We start from the raw sequence: 26603 nt of genomic DNA on the forward strand, positions 1-26603 counted from the left end.
TTTAAATGGAATGTCAGCTATTCCTGTAATTGAATCAATCCGTTGTGGCAATGGAAAGATAATTAAAATCTGAGAGGGAATTTAATCTGAGGGGATTTTTTTATTTTTTTTGGTTACCCGCCAGTATTAACCTAATTGCTATTTAGGTCAATACTGTCAAGAATTTGAAATAAACAATTTTAGTGAGTACAGGTTTAATTCGACAGTAACATTTTATTCATCAATTGCAAATATATTTTAAGAATAAATTTTATGAAAATGTCTTTTTATGTACTATAATTTATGAAAAGGAATATGTTTCATGAGGATGAGAATAAGATAAAGTAAAATTCTTTCACGCCAACCAAAGGAAATGGGGTACATGGGCTATGATAACGCCACATATTTTTCCGCCTGTGTAGTGAATATTTCTGTTGATGGCAGGTGACACTTTGTACGTTTGTCCTTAAAACTTTCCCATCGAGAGGGGGTTTAGTAGTGTGAGAACATTGAAGACGGCAGTCGATTGCATTGTTCCTGTAAATGGCTTCTGCAATTACGGTTGCTTCCTGACATACTCAAAAATGGCTTTAGAATCTTCTCTCCAGTTTTCAAACGATGGATTTATTATTTGATTTAAAGTGATAAGAAAAGAAATGAACGAAAGATATCAAATAAATTAATTTTATGTTTTTTTAGCACTTATATTTTATCGTTCATGAGAGATCAGTTACCTCTGATTCCGCTGATTTCTATCATGGATCAGAGGTAACTGGAAAGAAGAGCAGTTCACAAAAGCCCTCGTGGGTACCACAGTTGGTAGGATCGGCGTCCTCCACACACCGGGAGGAAAAGACTTGAGTTCGAATCCTGTCGATGACGATAGGAATTTTTATGGGTCTTTATCACGACGTGGCTTGAGTTAGTCGGGTGAGGTTAGCATGGTTTTTTTTTTTTCTCCCGGAAACTCGGGTTTTCCGTCCAGCAAAACAGAAGATCGACCACAGAACACAGGCAACTTACAGTCAGTATACACGGTGCATAAATAAACGATTGTTTATTTTATTTTATTTTTACTTATTTATTTATTTTTTCTAATCAGCAGAATCAAAGAGATCTTTTTAATATGTAAGTAGAACTTACTGAACTTAAGGAATAAAAATATATATTAAATGACAGTCGCGACGTTATTGCGTCAATTTACCCTATACTTTAATCTAGGAATATAATGTATTTTAATTTAGGAATTTAATTAACGAAAATATTTTAATTTTATTAACAGGTCTTCGGGAATGTAACTTAACTTTACAGTTATGTCTTAGTGAATTTATGGTTGAACAATTTTTCATTTGTAGGGACTTTTAATGTTTTGCCCTTTTTGCGATTTAAATTAAAGCAGATTATATATTAAATAGATAAATAAATAAATAAATTTTGTGTTTATACTCCGGGATGGTCACATAGAGACAATGGAGTTTACAAGGTAGACAAAATACTGCACATGAATTGTTGCTGTTGTAGGGTTTTAGGCGCATCAGTGACTTATGCAATTTTGCTCTGTATATACAAATACGGTCTATACTGCACTGTTACTCATACTGTCAGTAAATTGCCTGTGTTATGTAGTCTGTTTGCTGTATTGTTGTTGTTATAAGGTTTTAGGAGGATCAGTGACTAAGGCCATGTTGTTCCCTGTATATTGTCTGTAAATTGTGTTCGGATGTCGATTTTCTATTTGCTGGAAGAAAAACCCGAGTTTCCAAGAGGAAAAACCATGCTGCTCTCGCCTGAGACCGACTAACTCAGCCACATTGTGAAAAAGGCACATAAAAATTCCTCCCGCCATCGACGGAACTCGAACTCAGGTCTTACCCGGTCCGGCAAGAACTTCGATCCCACCAACTGTGCTACCCACGAGGGCTTTTCTGGACGAAAAATCCGAGTTTCCAAGAGGGAAAAACTATGCTGCCCTTGCCTGACACCAACTAACTCAGTCACGTTATTAAAAAGACTCCAACAAATTCCCCATGTCATTGACAGGATTCGAATTCAGGTATTTTCCACCCAGTTGGGGTGGGGGTGCGGCGATTCTACCAACTGTGCTTCCCGCGAGGATGAATACAAAAACATCACCAACCTTAAATTATTATTTCTTAATTTCTTATTGCATCGAAGAAATTTGCAAATAAATTCAATGTTATAAATCCCTGGATCAGCTTAAATTTTGACTCTGCTAATTTATTTCGATTTATTCATCTTTAAAGCAACATACAGTCCTAGAGAAGAAGAAGAAAAAGAAGAAGAAGAAGAAGAAAAAAAACCTCATGTTAGGCGCATAACAGCGCTTCTCTCAACATTAAAAAAGGACGATTTTTTTTGGGGAAACGGGGTTCATTGTACGAGAAAATTTCTCTTTTGAGGTTATTATGTTTCTAGTTAAAAATGCTTAAAGAGAAAAAAATATATGACAGAAAATATGAGATAAAAACTTTAATATGCAAAAATAGCATTAATATAATTCAGTCTACAAGACTAAACTGTATATTGTGGAATCTTCAGTGCATTGAAGAAAATGTGCATGCAGGTATTATACTTCTTTACAAATAGTTTATTATCACATGGCCTAGAAATACAATATTTAATTTCCCAAACAATTAGCGGAATTTTATTATTTTTTTCAGAGATTGTGAGAAGATGTTGATCTCTTATGGAACAGCTACCAACTGCCATTCACCCCCCCCCCCCCCCCCAATTTTTGGCACTCTCATCCCAGTTGTCACTAGCCTTAAGGAGCTCGGCGTATATTTTGATAAAGCTGGAATTTAATGATTAGAATACCTACTTCCATAAGAGTGTTGACACCTTACGCTGGAGAGCGAAACAGCACTTACTCCACATTAAAGATGCTGTAACGACCACATGATATCTGAAAATACCCATTTTGTATGCTGCTGAAATCAGTGCCTCTGCTTCTCCCTCACTTTAGAAACCACTATACGCATATTGGACTCCCAGATGGACCACTCATATGCATCACCAATCTCCTCAGCTTAAGACTATTGACATGGTTGAACAGCTAACAGCAGCTACCTTTGGTAGCCTGGGTATATTTACGTATATCAGTGTCAGAAGCATGGTTAGCACAGTTGTAAAAATGTTCATTGGCACGATAAATATCCGAAACATCTAAGCTATCTGTCAATAGCACAACAGTCCACTATCCCTGAGATCGAACCCTACATTTTCTGATTTACAATTGCTTGAAACTTTGTGATCTCTTCCTACCTGCCCAAGCACTTTCAGCAATACAGGCACTCCTACTAGTCGAAATTAGTCTGGAGAGGATTACCACAAACAAGAAATACTGTCGTATTCTCTTTGAGTGGATCACATCATTAAAGCTTGAACAACTCATTCAGTATCAGGGTGTGAGCAGTTCCAGATTACTTGCAGAAGAAATTCATCTTCCACATCATCTATAAAACTGTATCCATGAGTTATGTGTAAATTAAGTGAGACGTCTATCTTATCTGTGCACTTAATATTACTTCCCTGTTTTGAACTAACATCTTTTAATGTTATATTCCATACAACTTCATTTTCGTATAATATATACAAATCTTCTTCTTCTGTTTCACCTTTTAGTTTAGTTTTATGTAGATAAATCATTATTCATATCTGTCTCATTGTAATTATACCGGCCATATCGCCGTGATGATGTTTCTAGTATCGCGTGCTACCAGTAGCTTGCTTAGAAACAAAGATTTTTTTGTCATTTCTTATAAAAGTGCAAATAATAAATTTTTACGAGAGATCCAAATGGGCAAGTTAGAAGACTTTTAGCGATATTTCCAGAAGATAGAACACACCATGAATTCTCTGATACCGTTCACAACAAAACAAACTTTTCCTTCACAACGAGTTGGCTTGGTATTGTACTACTTTCAAACAAATGTCCTCTCCAAATGGTTGTTGTCTTTTTGTTTGAATGTACTGCAACAGTAAGGCTACTCATTCTGAAGACAATCTTTGTTTTGCTAACGAGCATTAAGAGACCATTGAATTAACTGAACAGTTTAAATTCTGCTGTCCACAGAAATGTAAGAAAGGACAAGATAGTTTCCCCAAACTTCTTATAATTCTCGTAATAATTGTAGAAAAGAAAACAGGGAAGAAAATAGCAATGTGTTTGTGTGACAAAAAAATATCATACCTTGATATCCCTTGAAAATGATTGAACAATGTCACTCAAAAATCCTAATACTTATTCTTACCTTAAGATCCTGTATATTATGATTCTAGTATTTTTGTGTATACGATTGCTCTTATATTATTTTTACGATTAAAATCTCAACTTGATCAACCGAAATAGTCGAATTACTTTTTACTCTCTTAATTGTAACGCTACTGGAATGTGATCGAAGAGCATGAGATATTATTAAATTCACCACTGATTCTTTCATTATTGAAAAAAATCTTTTATAATAGGTCTAAATTTACCTGGGAGTAATTGTACAGTCAGATATGAAGTTTTCTGAGCAATGCAGACAGGCTGCCAGAGCAGGTCAGGTCATGGGGTTTTGTCAATGATATACAGGAATTTTGCTAACAGCAATAAGGAGATGATTATCCCTTTGTATAAGGCAATGGTCAGGCCACGCCTTGAGTACTGTGTACAGCTCTGGAGGCCTCATTTTAGGAAGGATGTAGGGTTGCTTGAGCGTGTACAGAGAAGGGCAACAAGATTGGTGAAGGGAACGAAGGGGTCCTCTTACCAAGAAAGGCTTACGTTCTGCAAATTGCAGTGGCTGCAGACTAGGCACCTGCGAGGTGATCTGATTGAGGTGTATAAGGCATTGAATGGGTTGAGCACGCTGAATTCTGATGGGATTCTTCCGCTTGCTCAGATTACGAACCTGAGGGGGCATAAATTCAAATTGAGGAAAGACAGTTGTAGAATAGATGTGCGGAAATTTGCTTTTAGCCAGCGGGTGGTTAATTGCTGGAACAAACTTCCATCTGTCGTTGTGGAAGTTTATAGCTTAAATAAATTCAAGGAGGAACTGAATACACTTTTAGAGGGAATGGTTGTATGAAAAATGTTTTTTGGCTGATGCTACATAAGTTCATACGCATGCTTTCTTGCATCACATGCCACTATTACTATTACTATTTATGTCTGGAAATATCACACTATAGTCATACTTTCGGATGTTAATTTGGACTCCTCAGAGAAAAATATTGAAATTTTCATGCAAAACGAAAACCAGCAAAATAAAAACGATGTATAAAAGCATTCTTTATTTTGTTTGCCATCAACGGTGATACACTGTCATAAAATGAGCACATGACAACTCTTTAGCATCATTAATGATGGCACAAGTCCCCCGACCACTACAACTTTAAAACAATAATGCTTTCTTTTTCTTTTCCCCCAAATGTATAATTCTCTAATACTTTTTAAATCCACTACACAGTTTCTCGTTTTTTTTTTTTTTTTTTTTTTTTAACTTTTCCATGCATTTTACGATTTTCCTCACAGTAAAAGAACACACTACTATAGCGGGATTTGGGGAAAACTAGTTACCAGCCATCTAAGCGTTAGGAATAGGTACAGAAGCAACTGCATTTAGGATCAACGAAATAAAGTAGATTGGTAGAAGTGTTAAGCTTAGCGACTTCCAACGGGAAGACATCAGAGGATGCCATATTAGCAATAAATCTGTTCGTGCCATTGCGCTTTTTAGCATAGTGGTTATAATCATTGTCTCCAACACCGGGTGGAAAAAGTCTGATTTCGAATCTGTCAATGACGCGAGTAACTTTTATGGTTTTTTTCACAGGGTGGCTGAATTAGTCGTTCTCAGGCGAGATTTGCATCAATTTTTTTCGCCAAATTATAGACACAATATATTCAAACGCTTAATGCACATCTAATTTAACCTAACTTAATGTTTCAGCAAAACTGCAAGGCCCAACAGTGATGGAGAAAAATGGCAGCCACGTTTTAATGCAGCAAAACGCTTGGGGAATAGCAACCCCAAAATAATTTGTATACTTGGTGGGGTTGAACTAAAAACAGTAGAGGAAGAGCGGGATTTCGGAGTTAGATACTGGCGGATATGAAGTTCTTTGAGCAGTGTAGACAGGTAGCGAGTAAGGCCCATAGTGTTCTGTCGATGATTTATCCTATATTTGTTTTGTAGAGGTGGGGAGCTAATAACCCGCTGTATAAAGCAATTCTAACACCGCACTTGAAACACTGTGTTCAAATGTGCAGACCGTATCTTGAAAAAAAAAAATCGAGCTGCTTGAAAGGGCCCGAAGACATGCAGCGAGCGTGGTGCTATCGGCAAAAGGACGTCCATATGAGGAATGACTTACGAACATGTGGGCTACAGAGCTTGGAACGTAGGCACCTTAGTGGAGACTTTATCGAGGTGTATAACGCTCCAGCAGGTGAAAGTAAAATGAATGAGGGTGGAATTTTCACTCTTTAGGGACCATAAATTCAAATTACCGAGTAAGAGGTTTAGACTGCACTGCAGGAAGTTTTCTTTTAGTCAGAGAATTGTTAATTACTGAAATAAGTTACCTCCATGGGTCAGACTGGTAGTTTATTTTATTATTTATCTATTATTATTTTTATTTATTAATTAATTATTTGGTTATTTTTATGGCTGGTGCATTAAAAGCCTAGGCTAATCCGTAGCCTAGTGGTCAGGCGCGCGGGTGCATAAGTACACGTGCCTTGAGTGACCAGGGTTCAAGCCCGTGACTGCTGAATACGGTGCTGTTTCTTGTATTCTGTGTATCTTGTAAAACTCCTTTGACCGTTTGGTCGTCCCGGAGTATAAACAGAAAATTTATTTATTAAATTTAATACTAATCATCAGATGAAAACTTTATGGTACTTCTCCAGCCGGGAAATGTTCGGGTAGACCCAGGAGAAATTGGCGGAGACTAGAATCCGCTCTGAAGAGTGGTACGTAAATTCCGTCAATCCTCATCAAGTACTACCAACCGAGTTCAAGAGAGGCCACAGGAACTGATATTAATACAAGGACGATACATACGAAGCTGTATAGTTTTGTATTTTAATGTACAGTTACAACAAGCAAATTAAACATCACAGCATGCAGTGCACAACGTACACTCCTGGTGCACGACTCATCGTTAGTGGTCCCTGGAATGGAAAGCCTCTTCATGGAATGACGAATTACAGAGCATGGTTTTTCGATCTGATGGCCGTGTTTGGGTTTAGCAGATATATGGAGACCTGTATTTACTGAAATGTGTCTTTCCAACTAAGATCGCATGAAGGGATCATTTGACTACTTTAGGAAAACTGTAAATCACAGCTTAGTTCCTATTTTGATCCCAACAAATGGTTTTCTTAAGGTTCACATCATATCGGAAGACAACCAAATGTTATTACAACTTTTCAGGGTGTACCAGTGAAATTGTAAAAATCTTCGCACTTTTTAAATGAGTCGTATTTGGTGCACTTGCATTATCCCAATTATAGTGAATTGGAGAAAGGAGCAAAAGCATAAATATATTTTTAAAATACAGTATTTATAAGCCTAGTAAGACCACAGTAAGACCTAGGTTAATGATCTAAACATTAGTGAAAATTGAATATGCTCCAAGAATGCAAACTTGCTCCAAGGATGCAAACCTTTGTGATTTAGGTAACGTGTGCGTTTTGTTATTAAATAACGTACCTCAGGTATTAAAAAATCCTACACTGTATTCAGGAATCGTTTATTAAATGTTTTTCTCGTGATGTTTACGTGACGGATAGCCGTTAGGGTTTTTTGAGTAACAGTAGCTTTCTGTAGGGGTGAATGTTTATCTGCATGGAACAGAGTACAAAGGTTTCTAAGAATATCCAAATACATCCAAAAATTTTGAAAAGAATTGGGGACTATTCCAAATTTAAAGAAATTTTTCTGAGGAGAGCTGAAGATTGGGAAATCAGAATGGACCTGAAGTCTTTAAGCACCAACAGAACATATGCTGTAAAAATTTGGTGTCAATGCAACTTTTCCTTCAAGTAACATTCAAATACAGACCTACTGTAATTTATATATAGTCTACAGATAACTCTAATTTTCTCTGCATAAAAATGTTGAATTTTTATTTGTTCCAATTTAATAAAATTTCATGAAAATCCATTCATTGAGATTGAAGTTGTTGCCTATAGACGAAGTGGTAACCTGAAGCCAATAGATGTTCTACGCATTTGTATTTATGCGACTAAAATAAATCAAATTTCGCGGCATGAAACAAAGGAATGTGGTAAAATCAAAAATTGTATCCATATAAGGCGTCGTTGTGAAAATGGTGACAGACAATCCACGAATCTAAATATTCCTGTCCAGTGATAGCCAAATACCTAAGTCAGAAGTTCCCGAACTTTCTCGGTTAACGGCGCCCTTAGTGTCCCAGTAATTTTTTTACGGCACCCCTAGGCCAAACGAAATACCTAACACAGTGGTTTTCGACCTTTTAATATATATACCTATATAATATTTTTTTCTTTATATAGAGGTACTAAATAAAGATCAATTATAGATCACACAAAATTAAAAAGATACGGTACATACAATGGATATCGTACACCGTTTTATAATTAAATAAATATACAAATTTAAAAATATTAATAAAAATAACTTTAAGTAACTGAAACCCAAATTGCACAGCATCCCTATAATGTTGTTGCGGCACCCTAGTTGAAAACCATTAACCTAAGTATTACTCAGTCACCCCAACGACCACTTAAGCTTCGAGAAGATTAAATATCCAGATAAAGTAAACAAGTTCTTTTGATTAGATTTTAGCGTTATGTAACCTTTTACATTATCCTTTTTACTACATCTGGTATTTAATATTTTTGAGTATCTTTATCTGCTTCTTCGCCTAAAGAGAGAGTCCAAAACACTAGATCGTTTTTAATACGATTGTTGTGCCTGGTTCCCTTCATATTTAAAGACGGTGCACTAAATCTCTCTCTTTAAAAACTCCCAAAATTCTTTTCTGCTTGATTGTTTTATATTTAAGAATTAGTTTTTTTTATTTCCTGTACAATCATATTTGTACCTTATTGGTTTCAAAGTGGCAACTTATTTTCGTAAAGCCGTTTGCACCTGAGTGTTATATGAGACGTTAATTTTCATCTTAATAGTCCTTATAGATATACAGTACCTCTTTTTTCATTAACCCTAGTATATTATCTGCGAATCAGTAATGCGTTTTGTAAACAAGAGAGGTATATGAAATTAAATTTTTTCGGACTGCTCATGTGTTTTTTCCCTTTTCGAAATAAATGTGACATTGTCTAATATAACTTAGGAGATGTGCGTTTTCGCAAATTCATAGCTTTAGATTTTCAGAATTCTGTTTCGTAACACAAACATGGTGATAACAAAGATTGTATCTTACGATCTACGAGGAGTTGTCATATTCAGCTGTTTTTCGCGACACTGCTCTCATATTGGTTCACATTACCCCTTCACCCACTCTCAATAATTTTTTTGCCTTAGTATTATATAATGTAGCACTTCAAGTGATAAAAGGCTATCTATATGACAGTACGTGTATTAGTATTAGTACAATATATTAGTAACGGCCGCACGGTGCAAGAAAGCCTATGGCTTATGCTGCACCAGCCAAAAAAAAAACCTAACAAAACAATGATAAAAATAAATAAACAAATAGATAAATAAAATAAATAATTAATTAATAATAATCAATAAATAATAAAATAAAAAATAAATAAAAAGGAAATTAAACCTATCATCCTATGCGCTTCCCTTACCCGAAAGTACTATCCAGATGACCTTTGAATTTCCACAAACTGTCAGCCTCTACCACCCATGAAGGCAACTTATTCCAGTAATTTATAACTCGCTGGCTAAAATAAAATTTCCTGCAGTCCAATCTAAACATTTCCCCGTAACTTGAATTTATGTCCCCTAGTTCCAGCATCCTTTATAATCTTGAAAATTTTGTCCACATTCATTTTACTGATGCCTCTCAGAGCCTTAAACACCTCAATCAAATCTCCTCTAAGATGTCTAGTTTCCAAACTCTGCAACCCACATATTCGAAGTCTTTCATCATAAGGACGCCCTTTTGCCGATCTCACCAGGCGAGTTACCCTTCTTTGCACCCTTTCAAGAAGCTCGATGTCTTTCTTTAGGTGCGGTCTCCATACTTGAACACAGTATTCCAAGTGTGGTCTAACATAAGCCTTATATAATGGGATTATCACGTCCCTATCTCTACTTGCAAAAGTTCGATAGATCATCGATAGGACACCATGGGCCTTCCTTGCAACCTGTTTATAATGATCAGAGAATTTCATGTCTGACCGTATCTTAACACCCAAGTCCCTTTCCTCCAGTTCTGGGTTTAGTTGAACTCCACCAAGTGAATACGTTATTTTGGGATTACTGTTTCCCAGGTGTAATACCTTACACTTTGTTGGATTAAAGCACAGCTGCCATTTTTCTGACCATTCCTGAAATCTATCTAGGTCTCTCTGAAGAAGCTCAGCTTGACAGTGATCATTAACTACTCTACCAATTTTAACATCATCTGCAAATTTAGACATCACACCCTCTGTCCCTTCATCAATATCGTTTATGAAAATTAAAAACAACAGTGGTCCTAATACTGATCCTTGGGGAACCCCACTTTTTACATCAACCCAATCTGAGGAATAGCCATTTATCACAACCCTCGGCCTCCTGCCCTGAAGCCATCCTTCTATCCATCTAAGCATTTTCCCAGTGATTCCAACCTGTTCCAGCTTATAAAGCAACCGCTCATATGGGACTGAGTCAAAAGCTTTGCTGAAATCTAAATAAACAATGTCGAAATTATTCCCTAAATCCAGCTCGTGGGTGACCCTTTCGAAATAGCGAACCAGATTTGTTAAACATGATTTTCCCTTTACAAAACCATGCTGAGTATCCTTGAGAATTTCAATTCGATCCAAATGATCCCGAATTCCACCCTTGATCATTGCCTCCATGATTTGCCCTACTACTGAAGTCAGACTGACAGGTCGATAATTTCCAACTTCACTTTTAGAGCCACCCTTATGTATGGGAGATACATTTGCACTTTTCCAATCCAAGGGAATCTCCCCAGAGTCTAGTGATGCTCGCATAATTAGCCTCAATGGTTCAATGCACTCGCTTGCCGCCTCTCTTAAGATTATAGGGTATATTCCATCAACTCCAGGAGCCTTACTGGTCTGTAGGCTCGAAAGTTTTTTCATTAAATAATCTTGCGAAATTTCAATATCATTAATTACATATTTTTTAACTTCGCTCCCACAATTTCCCATTGCCACAAAAGGCTTTTCATTTGTAAATATCGATGCAAAATAACTGTTGAGTTCATCTGCAACGGCAGCTGGTGTATTTATTACTATCCCCTTTCCCTTACGTAAAGGTCCGATCTGGTTTGTCCTGCCCTTCTTGGCATTTATATATGTGAAGAATTTTTTATCCCCCCCTCTTTGCTCTCTTTGAATGCGTATATACCATTAAAAAAATACTCCACTTCTCGTGTAGTATTTTTTTAATGGTATATACGCATTCAAGGCATCTGTGATTAATGTTTTAAAAGCGTACCACAGTTCAATTGTATTCATTCTCTGCGCGATATCTACCCAGTTAATAGAGGCCATGTAGTACCTTAAGGCATCGTAATTTCCTTTTCTGAAATTAAAACCCATTCCTTTGCCTTTAACTACTGCTACCTCTCTCGTCATCATCCACCGTAGAACTCCGTGATCACTTCCTGCTACTGGTTCCTCTACTGTCAGCCCTGTTATGTCATCTGATTCATGTGTGATGATGAGGTCTAGGATATTCTTTTCTCTAGTACTTTCCCTGACATGTTGATACAAATAACAGTCGTCTAGTTGATTTAAAAATTTTGTTCCCCATGTCGAGTTTCCTTCCCATTTACTCCAATCAATTAGAGGCAAATTGAAATCACCCATAATAAGACATTGACGCTTACTTGCCCATTCCATTTGCATGTAGTCTGAGATGACTTTGGGAATGTATTCCTGTGAATGGCGACTACATCAAAACGACTTAAATCGGAAATTATACATATAAATGTTCAATTTTATAACGTTTATATGCTATATAAATGTTATAAAATTGGAGATACATACCTGTGGTCAACGTTTGCGACTCGCAAACTTATTTTGGGTTTCACTTAAATACTCATTAAAAATTAAAATGAAACAAATTTGTTAAAACAAAAGCAATAACAATATACACATACTGTATATTATATTGTATACGTAGAAATTTATTTACACATTGTATACGAAGAAATTTATTTACACATTGTATACGTAGTTTGCATATTGTATTAGTCATATCAAATTATTTACGTTTTAAAAAGCGAAGGAAAGAAGTTTTAACAGAATTTTGTTTTTTTTCCGGATATAGTTCATTATAGCAGCAAAAGATGACTCAATTCTCAACTGAACGTGCCGCTCTTCCTTATTTGGGTCATCTTTAAACGAGAATGGCCACCTCTTTCTCAAACAGAGTGAGGGCTTCAGACATTCTTTTTATTGTTTGCGAGCTGTTTTTCTTGAGGTGCTGGCTGTATTTCCTCTACCTCCTGTAGTCTTGCGGTCAGATCCACGTTGGTCAGTTCAGCATTGTGCGATTTTAGTGTCTCCTCGCTGTGTAACTTACGCCCACCTGGTTGAAACCAGTCTCATTTGCCAATTCCACAATCTGTGGCTGAATTACGGGAGCACTGGCAGCTTCCCGGACACCGTGAACGAATTCCAGTCATATATTCTGCCCTTTGTACCATTCAGCACAGACCGAATGATTTCCTCTCATGTGAGAGAGAGGTTTCTGTAGATTTCTTAATATTGTATCTCCCATAGAGCTTCGGAACTGATGAATGGCCCTTGCCGTCTCTCTCTCTCTCTCTCTCTCTCTCTCTCTCTCTCTCTCTCTCTCTCTCTCGGTGATCAATTGTCACATGGCCTGCCGGACATAATAGGCTTTGAATGTTGCTATCACCCCTTGGTTAAACAGAGAGTCGTATTTTGTTGTCGTGAAAACGACTTGCATGTTGTTATCCGGGATAGCCATCCCGGATGACAAGATAATAACAATATTAATAGAATGGCCAGGCACATTTCAATTCATATTTAGAATTTAATATTTTAAAATAAACAAGACTTTATGTAGAAACAACGTGAGTTAAAGACACTGTACTTCTTTGTTTATAACTTCCTGTTGTTTCCTGTGGTTATAAGGTTCTTTGCCAAAGATAAAAAAAGAAAAGCAAGAAATATGCAGAAAAACTATTACGCGTAATATAGGGAAGTTACCTCTTTAAGACCACCTCTCTAAGATTAGCCTACGGAAAGGGGAAATTTATCCTTTTAAATGCGGCAATATTTGTAATTTATGAAATAGTAACTGCTTTCATTTGTTTTCTATGAAAAATAGCGACTCTTTCCTCTCACACTATTTTCTTTTGTGTTACAAAGATTTCATTTTAAGGTATGAATACGAGCATCCAGAAGAATGAGACAGCCACCTTAAACGGGTGCAAAGTACCTCTCCCTGTGACAGCCGACCCATTTAGCAGCTGTTCCATACTCACAGCACCATATGAATGCTGCCCTATATTTGGTGACAGTCGAGAAGCAGAGCACCTAACCCAATTTAAAACAACTTTGGCGTCTGTTTGGCGATAAAAGTCGGAGGGAAGGCTCCACCGTTCTCCCAGTGTTCCTATCGAGACTTCAGGTCGGAGATAAAAGTCCTTTCGCTCCGACTATTACTTACCTAAGAGGGCATACTGGGTCATCCCCTGCTAAGGTATTATCGCCTCGCAAGACTCTTTCATACCACATGGCACTGGCTTTCGCAGTTTATATTAAGAGTTCCATCTAACAAAAGGAATTGTGGGAATTCTGAAGCTCGTTGGACATTCAATATTGTTCTCCAATTACATAACATGTTTGTGCCAAACCTTCCAAAGTTAAAAAAAGAAAGAAAACCTACACATCTTCCCTGCACGATATATGAATTGGCTACATTCTCTGTCTCTATATTCTCTGACAACTTCACGCTTTAGTTTGATTATGGCTTTATGTGGAGAGAGAACTGAGGGCCTGGCTAAACCTTTCAGCTGTTGTGAAAAATTAAGTTTTATAGCGCGAATATAAGTGTGTGTGTGTGTGTGTGTGTGTGTGTGTGTGTGTGTGTGTGTGTGTGTGTGTGTTCACGGCCGATTTACATATTGTGCAGGCTGAAAACTACTGAAAATAACTCACCTGAAAAACCCCTCCGCCTGAGATTAAAGGAATTCCTCTAGTCTCCGATGAGATTCGAACCCACACCTCTCCAAACGGGTAACAAGAGACGAAAACAATACACTGCACGTTCACGGAGAGCATATTATAAAAACAGAGAACGCCAACAGGTGCAATGAGGAGACCACGAATAAAGTTTTAAGAAATTCTGAGTGTTGAGTATAAATATTTTAACGGAAATGGGGTATATATCCTGTAAATAAGGCTTGCTGCGATCGTTTGGTAACATACGTGGACAAGGTACGCACATTGCCATATCGAGCACATAAGTTGCTACAAAAAATGCATGGTCCATTGTCAAGTATTTCATGGGTTTATCTGCTGAAATAAAATGGTAGTAGTCAAAGAAATAGTAGTAATCAAACTGTACTAATAATGTAAATGCACAAGGCATAATACGATATGAACATGAAATAGCTATATACTCGTAATGTCGGTGTAAATACACCATAGTTAGCTCATAAAAAAAAAAAAAAACTACAATCGTAATAAAGCATCGATTTAATTGTATCTCGTACACGGTAACTCGTGAAGGTAGTCAAGATATGAGATACAATTAAATCGATGCCTTTACACTACGATTGTAGTTTATTTTTATGAGCTAACTATGGTGTATTTACACCGACATTATATAGTAGTAATCAAAGAAAATTTGATTGTTCATAAATTTTCTTTCGTGATTTCAAATTAATTTTGGCAGAATCTGTGCACTGAAATTAACACAAAATGCTACTTTGACCAGACTTTTATATTAAATACATGTTAGAAACTATTAAAAAGGCAGTGTATGGTAAAAAGTCCACTAAACACTCACCTTTCATTTTAACTGATGTACGATGGGTTAAATTTTCTTTGATTTTATTGCAGATCCTTCTACTTTACAGTTCCTCTACAGCATCCAGCAATAGTCAACCATCACGTTGACATTCCACCTCCCTTGATATCTCATCTCCATGTCTTTAAAATGAAGCCTCTCACCTTGTTCTTCACTAACACTTCCTTGATTTTCTGGGAAGTAGTCGATGTGGGGGGATAAAAAATGTATGTTGCAGCCCAGCTTCTTGAAGTTTGCCAGCGTATTTTAAACTATATTCTTGTAGTCTAGATCCTTGTTGTTCCCTAAGAAGTTCTGAACAACAGACCTGAAGCTAATCCATGCCTGTTTTGCTCTTTTATTCATAGTTTCTCTCAAAATCTCAGTCCCTCGCCAGTTTGCGAATTTGAGGTCCAAAAAAATAAAACCTTGTTTTAGCTTCTCTTGTGTAATCGATGGAAATTTAGTATAAAGGTAGTTGAAGCAGGGTCCTTCCTGAGGTAAAGCTTTCACAAACTGTTTCATCAAACCCAGCATGATGTGCAAGGGTGGAAGGAGGACAGTTTTAGGATCTACCAGTAGTTTATGAACTATGTTCTTTGACCCAGCAACAAACTGCCCCTCTTTGGCCAGATCTTGAACAACACAACCTTGCCCGACTGTCCCGCTCATACAAAAAGCAAGGCATTTTTGTGTAACCAGATTGCTGTCCAGGTAACGTGCCTATCACTTTAAAGTCAGCACAGACTAACTAATTAACCGTGTTCTTCATACTTAATATTTGTCAGCAACTTCAAGATTTCATTCATGTTTCTTTCAAATGTATAGAGTGAGCTACTGGAATTGACTCATGTTTGTTTCCATTGTGGAGCAACACACCTTTGAGACTCCTCTTTGATGAGTCATTAAAAAGTCCCCACTGTGTAGGATTGTAACTACTGTAATTCCCAAATAGTTCATTAAATCATTTCTACTACTGCAATAAACCATTTCTATGTCCTCAGAAAAGTAGGGGACTAGTTCTCATTCTCTGTCTGTATCATGAGAAAACGTCCCATGTGCCAAAAGATTTTATGACTTAAGTCTATAACCAAGGAGTTCTGCAGATTCTTTTGGAAAATTTAAATATCTTACCAGATCATTGAGTTCATGCTGTGAAAACAGTTGAGAGATGGACTCAATGTCTCCTAGCGTGTAGACTTGAGTTTCATCTTCAGGCTTCACTTTCAGCACTCTCTGCTGCTACATTCTTCAATATAAGTGGGAGGGGCATGAAAACGGCAGGTTATCTCCATGTGGGACTGGTATAATTGCACATGGAATATTAGGATACATATTGGCATAGTATTTAGGGTAATGCGCCACCGGTGGTCTCCCACAATTGCGCCATCAGTACTCTTGTGAAGTATACAGAACTCTGTAAATGCCAGAAGTGTGTGTGGCATGTATATATATAGTATTGTGTTAGGTTCTGTTGTTTCTCTGGCTACTTGGCCGCAGGGCCCTTAGTGGTATCCTAAAAAAAAAAAAAAAAAAAAAAAAGTGAGCAAGGGTGATAGTCTAAGAATGAGAGTCAAAGCGGGGAGGAAGATGGAAGGACGAGAAAAGAGGGCGTCCTCCAGATGAGGAAGGCAAGGAAGGAATGAAGGGATAATGCCCATCATACTCTTTGTACTGTATCCCTCTACTTTAACTGAGAAAAAGTAACGGTCATTGCAGTGGCTTGTAGGGTCCCACCAAATTATGGGAATTGCAAATGGCACAGTATAGCCTTCTTTTTACCATTTTTCCACAATCTCAATGCTTCAACACAGGTTCGGCAAACTTGATGTGGTGCCCATTGTTTATCTTGGTCACCGAGTTTCATTCCAAAATAAGCACAATACATATTTTTTACAAATTCTGTAATATCTTGTCTTTGTGGAGACTACATAACTTCCAAAAATATAACAAAAAAAGTTCAGATTATTCAAACACTTGTGTGAAGACATTTTACTCACTTTTCAGCACATTTTTGACACGATAACCTCAAAAATAAACTGAGCTCACACTGACAAACACTGTTGCCAATATGTGAAGATTTAATTTACAAATTCTCAGAATTTACTCCTAACTTAATAAATTCAATAATACAACTCATGACATCAACTTAAGTGATTTGTGAAAAAACAGCACGTAACAGGGAAAAAAAAAAAAAAAAAAAAAAAAAAACGAATAACATTTCTGAAAGCGGCGTAAAAAACGGAGTTAAAAACAGCTATTAGTTTACAAACGTTGAAAATCATGCAGAGTCGTGTTATTAGTTCTATGTTTCCTTTCGATTTGAAGGTGGTATGCTTGTATGCAAAACCGCTCGATATTCATTTCCAGCGATTTCCTAATCTAGATTTTTTATCTCGTTTGGCTTAAAATCTCTTTAAGCCCATTCTGTCAAAATCATGTTTCTCCTTCGTTCGTTCAGCTTTACATTCAGAACTTTTTTACTTTATTTCTTTTTAATCTGGATCCAGTTTAACATTTCTCATTGAGAAGTAATTGTTTTACTTGGCGACTTTAATGTTCACAATTGCAGCTGGCTTCAATTTTCTAGTTATATGGACCTAGCTGGTAGGTATGTTGAGGCTTTTGCTATAAACTAAAGACCTCATACATCTTGTTGATTTATCTTATAGAAATACTAGGCTATTCTAACATTATTGATCTTTTCATTACCAAAAAAACCCCCCAAAGTACACCATTAGTATTATTTAGTAATCCGCTTGGCACCTCAGACCATAATTTGGTGATGGTCTCTTTCTCTTGGCCATTCTCAACTTCCTGGATTTTGGCATTATACGAGTACGAAATGAAATGAACAGTTTGATTTCTATTCCTCTTTTTCTTGGTTGTACTGTTTTAAATCTTTTGATCCTAATATTTGATCAGAGTCTGCACGGGGTAGCCAGTGGCATAGTCACCATCTATTATCATATAGAACACATCATTGAGTGCCTCGAAAGATATTGAAGGCATTCTGAAGAATCTTAATTAAAAACAGTACAGAAAAAAAAGGGATCTGGGAATTACAATACGGTCAGACATGAAGTTCTCTGAACAGTGTGGAAGACAGGCGGTAAGGAAGGCCCATGGTGTCTTGTCGATGATTTATCAAATTTTTTTTTTTTTTTTTTTGATTTGGTAGTTGTTGGCGCATCGGCTTCTGTGGCCATATTGCACCTCCCAAGGTTTTTGCAGTACTTTGATCCAAGCCCGAGGCGGGAATCGAACCCGCGACCTTTGGGTTGCCGGGCAGGTACTTTACCCACTCGGCTAGCCCGGTCGGCGATTTATCAAATATTTGCTTGTAGTGTTATGAAGGTCATAATGTCATCGTACAACACAATTGTGAGACTGTACTTGGAATACTGTGTTCAAGTATAAAGATAGCACCTAAAAAAAGACATTGAGCTTCTTGAAAGGGTACAGAGATAGGCAACCCGCTTGGTCAGATCTGCAAAGGGAGTCGTTTCAAGAAAGACTTCGTATGTATGGGCTGCCAGAGCTTGGCTACCATGCAACTTAGAGTGGACCTAATTGGAGTCGACAAGGCTCCGAGAGGAGATAGAAAATTAATGAAGGTGAAATTTTCACTATTGCATATGATTCCAGAACTAGTGGCCATAAATTCAAATTACGGGGAAAGAGATGTAGACCGGGTTGTAGGAAGTTTTCTTTGTTAATTACTGAAATCAATTACCTCCGTGGGCAATTTCAGGCTGACACCTTTAGGAAATTCAAAGGTCAGCTGGATAAATATGTGAGGAGAGAAACACATCGATTGTTTATTTTTATATATATTATTTATTTTTATTTGATTTTATTTGTAAGATATATATATATATCAAGAATTATCAAGAATTATAATTATCAAGAATAATGCAATAGAGAAGTTATATGCTATAGGGGGGAAGAAAATTAAGAATTAGATTACATAAGATTAGATAAGACTGAATTACAATAACATGAATTATGGATCAGGGTCACTGCTATCGAAAAAGTACCCTACAGCCATAATGTATATATAAAATATTATTATTATAAAATACAGTAAGTAGATGTTTATGCATAGAGATGAAAATACGGTGTACCCTGGGAGCGGTATACGTTGTGAACGAAGGGGGGAAAGAAAGAAACCGGAAAAAATAATTGTAACGATTGAAAAGTAAACCAAATGAATTTTTTGAAGAAACGACCAAGGTGGAAATAGCATTGCAGAGTCTTTCATATAAAATATTATTTGTATAAAATATAGTAAGTAATTCTATGCATAAACATCTACTTACTGTATTTTATACTAATATTTTATATATATATATATATATATATATATACACACACACACACACACACACACACACACACACACCGATGAGCCAAAACATTATGACCAGTGAGTAGTTATGCAAATCGAAGCAACTGGAGGTGAACTACGGCGCGTGCGCGGGTCGGGACACGGTATAAAAAAACACCTGATACTGAGCTCCGTTAATCAGTGTTTTTTTCTTGTTCTTCAGATGGGAACGCAGTGGACTTAAGCAAGTTTGACAAAGGCCAAATTGTAATGGCCAGCCGACTGAGTCAGAGCATATCCGAAACGGCACGGCTGGGGGGATGCTCACGGTCAACCGTGGTTAGTACCTACCGAAAGTGGTCCGAGGAGGGGAAATTGACGAACCGCCGGCGAGGTGTTGGGCGACCACAGCTCATCGATGCTCGAGGTGAGTGAAGGCTCTCCCGGATGGTACGTGGCAACAGAAGGGCGACTGTGGCGCAACTCGCCGGTAATTGGAATGCTGGTGACGCGAGTAATGTTTCACAACACACAATACATTGAACCCTGCTGAAAATGGGGCTGCGTAGCCACAGGCCGCTTCGAGTGCCCAATGCTAACCATGGTTCACTGGCGACAGCGCCTACAATGGGCACTCAAGCATCGAAACTGGACCTTGAGTGATTGGAAGAAGATCGTCTGGTCCGATGAATCACGTTTCCTGTTGCACCATGTGGACGGCCGGGTACATGTGCGTCGTTTACCTGGGGAAGTGATGGCGCCTGAAAGCATCGTGGTACGAAAACAAGCTGACGTCATGCTTGTAGCGATGTTCTGCTGGGATACCGTGAGTCCAATCATCCATGTGCCAGGCACTCTGACGTCTACCACCTACCTAAACATCATTGCTGACCAGGTACACCCTTTCATAGCAACGGTCTTCCCCTGTGGCGGTGCCGTCTTTCAGCAGGATAATGCGCCATGCACACCGCCCAAATTGTTCGAGACTGGTCATGAGGAAGACTTCCAGGTATCGCCCTGGCCTCCAAATTCTCCAGACATCAATCCCATCGAGCATCTGTGGTTTGTGTTGGAACAGCAACTCCGATCTGCGGCGTTTAAACCACGGACCTTACAGGGGTTAAAGGATCTGCTGGCTACGTGTTTGTACCGGATATCACAAGACACATTTAGAAATCTTGTAGCGTCCAAGCCTCGACGAGTTTGTTTGTTTGTTATTTGGTTTTTAGGAGCATTAGCAACTAAGACCATATTGCTCCGAGGATATGCGGTGGTCATTCCCTGACCTTTCCACATCCTCCGTATTTGGTGGTCACGGGCTCGAACCCCGGTCTAATCAAGAAGCGTGTGCTGCTCCTGCTCACCTGGCTACGGAGGCGCCGCCTCGACGGGTACGAGCTGTTTTGGCTGCACGCGGAGGACCAACATCATATTAGGTAGGTGGTCATAATGTTTTGGCTCATAGATGTATATATATATATATATATATATATATATATATATATATATATATTTTTTTTTTTTTTTTTTTTTTTTTCTGGCTAGAGAAGCAGAAGCCTGTGGCTTTCTTGCTCTGTGTGATTAATACTAATACTTTTTTCTTTACAGCAAGTGAATCTATACAAATCCCAAATCCGCCTTACCCTGGAATATTGTTCCTACATTTCTGGTGGTGCTAAATTCTTTCTGAATGCAAAAGAAAGCAGTTAATTAAAGATTCCTAACATACCTAATTCAGTTTCAGTCTACAGCCGTTTAATTTATGTAGCATGCCTTTCTTATAGATATTTCCATGGAGACGCTATTCTTTTGGATTAGTATCTTGAATTCCACCCTGTTCTTTTAAACCAATCTGAGCACGTGCTCTAAACAGTCAACGTCCATTCAGAGTTAAAACTTTTCTTCTTATTTATTAGAGATTAATATCACCAGAAATTCAAGACCCCATATCACCAAGTATCCTCTTTTCTTCAACCTTTAATCCATGCAGTGTTTCAGAAGACTGTAGGTTCTAACACTTTTTGTGTTTGGGTTAATCATACACGAAAAGTATTACACATAGTGTCGAAAGGTTTGTCTGATTGACAAGTATTGCAGCCTGAAGATTTTCTTCGGAAGTATCGTGGATTTTCTTGTTTGATTTATCGTCAAATTAAGAGTATTTCTTCTTTAGCCACCGAGTTGTTAATTACTGGAATCAATTACCTCCGTGGACAATTTGAGGCTGACACCTTGGGGAAATTCAAAGGTCAGCTGAAATTAATAATAACTTTGTGAATGATTTTCAGCTTTGCACAACGTTATTCCGAATGAGAATATAATTGATGTACTGCTCGTTATGCTTTCCTGAGGGACAAGATCAGAGATTAGGAGAGTACGAGATGTATTCGTTTAAGTATTTTTTTCAAAAGAAATCTTTATCCTACGCGTTAAAAAGAAGGAACATTTCCGTGGAGGATTACGAAGGGTAGTGAACGACCTGCTGACCTAGTTTAAGAGAAATCTAGCAAACTGGACATAACGGGGAGCATTGTCCGGGCGCCTGCATCGCCACCTGTTTACGTTCATAGATGGCTATACTCCATCCTTTCTGGTCTTCTGCTGGATTGCTTTTTCAAGAAGTTTAATGTATCGCGAAGTACGTTCCCAACTGAAAACAGTGTAATAAATTTTTGTTCTCTTTTACCCGAAATAGTTGCCCCTTACTGCAATACAAATACTGTATACAATATATTTGTATCGTAAATAGCATAACTCAATATATATATATATGTATATATATTTGCGGTATCATTACCATCCCTTGATAAGAATCAAATAGTTTCACAGACCCAATTCAAAACAAACAAATTAAAATGTGATTCCTTAATTACATTTGTAACTTCTTCAGCACCTTTCTTCTATCAGAAACTGGAACAGAGATGTTGATCTATAAAATTTCTTAAACTTAATCAGTCATTGCTCATTGAGCAAATACATTTTTGGACGATGAATGCATCTTGGCCCTTTTCCACAATGTGATAACCGCAGTGTTTTAAATACTTCTGTGTTAGAGCAGCCATATTCAAAATTTTATTTAATAACCTAAATAAACTTAAATGCATTAGCTAGCGGTATCTAAGCGATGGAAATATATCTTATATGCCCTAGAACAGCGTGCATACCACAGGTGATTCACATACTGTTGCGAAGCAGTATATACGAATAAAATAAATAGTATTTACCTTACTGTAAAAAAATCAGTATTACAATAAAATTGTTTTCGGATCGAAATAGTCAATTTGTAAAAAAATGATTGGGCATCCTTGTATTTGCATAGAAATTCAGTTGCTTTTTTTAATTAGGACAGTCTCCAGACGTGAATACAATATTTCCGGGGCGCCAACCTTTTTTTTTTTTTTTTTTTTGGCTTGGGCCAAAATAGTAAAATGCTGAAGGTCGCAGCGGGCATGGGTTGTTATGGGAAGGAAGCCGCAAGTATAGTTCCTTATAACTATGCATCTTTCAATATAGAATTTAATTTTCGTTTATAAAAAAAAATATTAATTGCAGTTTATATTTATAATTTAATTTTTATTTTACATTTAATACTAATAACAATACTCTCGCTAATATGATTATGATAAATATATATCTTGAGAAAGATTCATTCCTCATAAGAAAGCAATAGAGTAAGTCGAATATTAATAAAAAAAAAAAAACCTGATATTTTCTAAAGTATGAAAGTATAATTTGTGACATGCTAATTTTAAATTCGGGAGACACATAACATTTAAGAATGCTTACATGGCTGCTGGCCTCACGATGTTAAGGAATGGACGAAAAAACCAAAAAAAAAAAAAAAAACTGTCATATTAAGGCCATCCAAGAATTCAATTATATGGCTATGTGTGTATTATGCCTATAAATTGCCTAAATTTTCTATGGCAAATTTGCCTGTTTTTATGGATGAAAAACCAAAAACTAGAGTATCCTGAGGGGAGGGGGTACGGGGAACCTTGCTATCTACGCCTAAAACCGACTAAAGGCACTGAGGTACCGACATATTGGCGAGTGAGAGCGCGATTTATCAACATTCAATTTTAAAATGGCATTATCAAAGCCTCTAGGAAACGCAGTTTTTCTGGATAATTCCTATTTTCGTTAGAAATGTTGAAAGAAAAAGAAACCAAGATGTGGTGTCCACCCAGAAAACCAAGCCAGAGCGGTTTATGGAGAATTCCATCATCTTTACAGTTGACCAGGTAGATTTTTTTTCATACGTCATGAATGTTAGTGTGGATAGTTGACTTTCTACTGCAACGAATCAGCCTTAGATAAGGCTTGCACTATAATAAAGTGTACTTCGTTTTAGACAATGTAATAAGAAATAAGAATGGAAACAGCGATTCGGATTATTGTAATATACAGCTGCATCATAGTGAAAATATACAAGACAATACTCATTATGTTTGTAATGTATGTTCATTGATCAATACTTAACTATAGATTTATGGTAATTTACAGGAAAAACATATCAATAGGCCTATACAAAGAAATGCACGCATACACATTGTACATAGCGTATTATATATGTATTTAAATGTATATAATATAATGTGTATATAAATAAATAAATCTGCAGCCATTGTCAATCCACTGCAGGCTTCTTCAACAACTCAACTCATGGTGAGGGAAATCGACTATAATCTTCCACCGTGCTGCAGTGCAGTGCGGATTCAGATCGACCGTATTTTGCAGTCAGGGACTTGAACTTCGGTCTACTCGGACAGCGTGTGTTATTGAACAGGTATATAAGGCAATATGTACAATGTCTATGTCTGCATTTCTTTGTTGAGGCTTATTCATATATTTTTCTCTTAAAGAAATTACCGTAAATATATAGTTAAGATTAGAATCAGTGAACATATATTACAAACATAATGATAATATTCTTATTATTAAACACATATAACAATATACAATAATTATTAGTGTACTATAATTATTATTTATTCATGTAGGACATAGTTAATCGATAAGCATCTAATTCAGATTGGTGTGGAATCCCTAATTTCCCACTCCTTTGCACTAGATCTTCCAGCAATTTTTTTCCAGTAACTGGTACAGTGTTGTCTTGGCCATTTTCACTGAGTTTTAGCTCTATATTACATTAATCGGAATCGCTGTTTCCATCCTCATTTCTTAAAGCATTGTATAAAACGCAAGCGCATTTTATTATAGTGGAAGCCTTGTCAGGGTACCAATCCTTTTCTATGGCTGATCCGTTGCAGTAAAAAGTCAAATATTCCCACTGACGTTTTGAGGTATGAAAAAATCTATCTGGGCGACTGCGTAACTGCTGGTAGAGATGATCTGATTCTCCATAAACTGCCCTGGCTTGTTTACTGGGTGGACACCACATCTTGGTTTCTTTTTCTTCCAACATTTCTAACGAAGAGAATTATCCAGAAAAATTGCACACCCTAGTGGCTTTGACAACACCATTCTTAAAACTGCATGTCGATAAATGGCGCTCTCGCTCCCTTAACAATGTGAAATACTTATTGCTTGAACGCTCGTCCTCTCTCTCTCTCTCTCTCTCTCTCTCTCTTGCTCGCCGATGTATTGTTACCTTAACTAAGTCACAGAGTGAAAAAGCCCATAATAGTTCCTAGCGTCATTGAGGATTCGAACCCGGACCTTTTCCACTCGAGGTACGACGGTGATTATAACCACCGTGCTACCCGAACAGACACGGACGAATATATAGCAGGCGGCCTGCCGGTCGCAGATTGGACATTCTTGCAATATTTCAAATGTGCTTTAACCATCATCTTGTATTTGGAGGGACAATGACGTCCGTTTCCTTGCTAGCAAAGGTCCTGTAAATCACTCCTATGCATAAATACTTTAAAGGGTTTGTTAACTGAGGTATCAATGACTGCAGTTGGCTAACACCTGGAATTACAGCTAAAATGTGTTTAATTCATCAACCGTCCTACCTATTCTTTGCTTTTGTTACGTGCGATCTGAAATGATCACACAACAGAATAGTTTTATACGCCTACCTGGACGTTTTGATTATACTCTCTAGTCATGGTTAAAGATGAAGATATTAGTTGTTGTAGGTTTTTAAGAGCATCGACGACTAAGACCATATTGCTCCGTCTTGTACTGTCTGTAAATCGCATATGGTCTGTGGTCGATTTTGTGTTTGCTGGACGAAAAACCCCAGTTTCCGGGAGGAAAAAAACATGCTAACCTCGCCTGAGACCGATTAACTCAACCATGTTGGGAAAAAGTCCCATAAAAATTCCTCACGTCATCGACGAGACTCGAACTCGGGTCTTTTCCACCCGGTGTGGGGAGGACGGCATCCTTCCCACTGTGCTACCCAAGAGGGCTAAAGGTATTAATCCATGCACATTATATACTTGAGGACCATAAGACACAGGGGCAACACTTTCTAGGAAAGAAGTGCGTCTTATGGTTCGGAAACTGCAGTATAAGTAGAGCACGAGTCAAGGGCAATAGAAATTACTCATATTTTGAGAGTAATCAAAGAGTATTTGTTATTCAAATCTGTACTCGATGGTGAAACAGAAATAGGCGAACGCATTATCTTATTGTTCTATTAAAAAGCGAAAGTGATTTGATAATCGACTCCATCCCTGCCTCTCGTTTTCTTATATGTATCGTTCAATGTTTGTATCTTGGGAAACTAATTTCATTGTATGGTTAGGTGCCGAAAATCATGAAGTAACCTGAACAGCAACTAGCAAATGTTTGTTTAGAAACACAAACTTTTGTCATATCTTTATTCCTAGTAGGCGTGGGTATTATTCCCCTTGATGCTAATACATTTACAAACCCTTGTGCATCATTATATATCGGTTAGAACGTATTCGTTTGGGTCCAACACGAAAACAAATACGGTACATCATATCCCAAATTCTATAAGTGGCGCCATCTACCGCCAACAAAAGTTGTAATAACGGCCATTGACCCCATATTTACTCGCTTGGTTGCGGTGATACGGCGGTCTTTTCCACAGTTATTGCGTGTTTGTTCGCAAAGATGAAATGATATTGTGGGAAGGTGTAAGCGGC

At 37.4% G+C, this 26603-nt stretch overlaps 1 protein-coding gene across 1 annotated transcript in view; it reads left to right on the plus strand.

Annotated features, from left to right (window-relative positions):
• The window catches only part of LOC150076031 (uncharacterized), a 403417-nt gene that overhangs the window by 6055 nt on the left and 370759 nt on the right, over positions 1 to 26603 (plus strand). The window lies entirely within an intron of this gene.

This window comes from Mastigoproctus giganteus, chromosome 13 (genome assembly GCF_048544385.1).
Source record: "Mastigoproctus giganteus isolate SK-2022 chromosome 13, ASM4854438v1, whole genome shotgun sequence".
NCBI lineage: Eukaryota > Metazoa > Arthropoda > Arachnida > Uropygi > Thelyphonidae > Mastigoproctus > Mastigoproctus giganteus.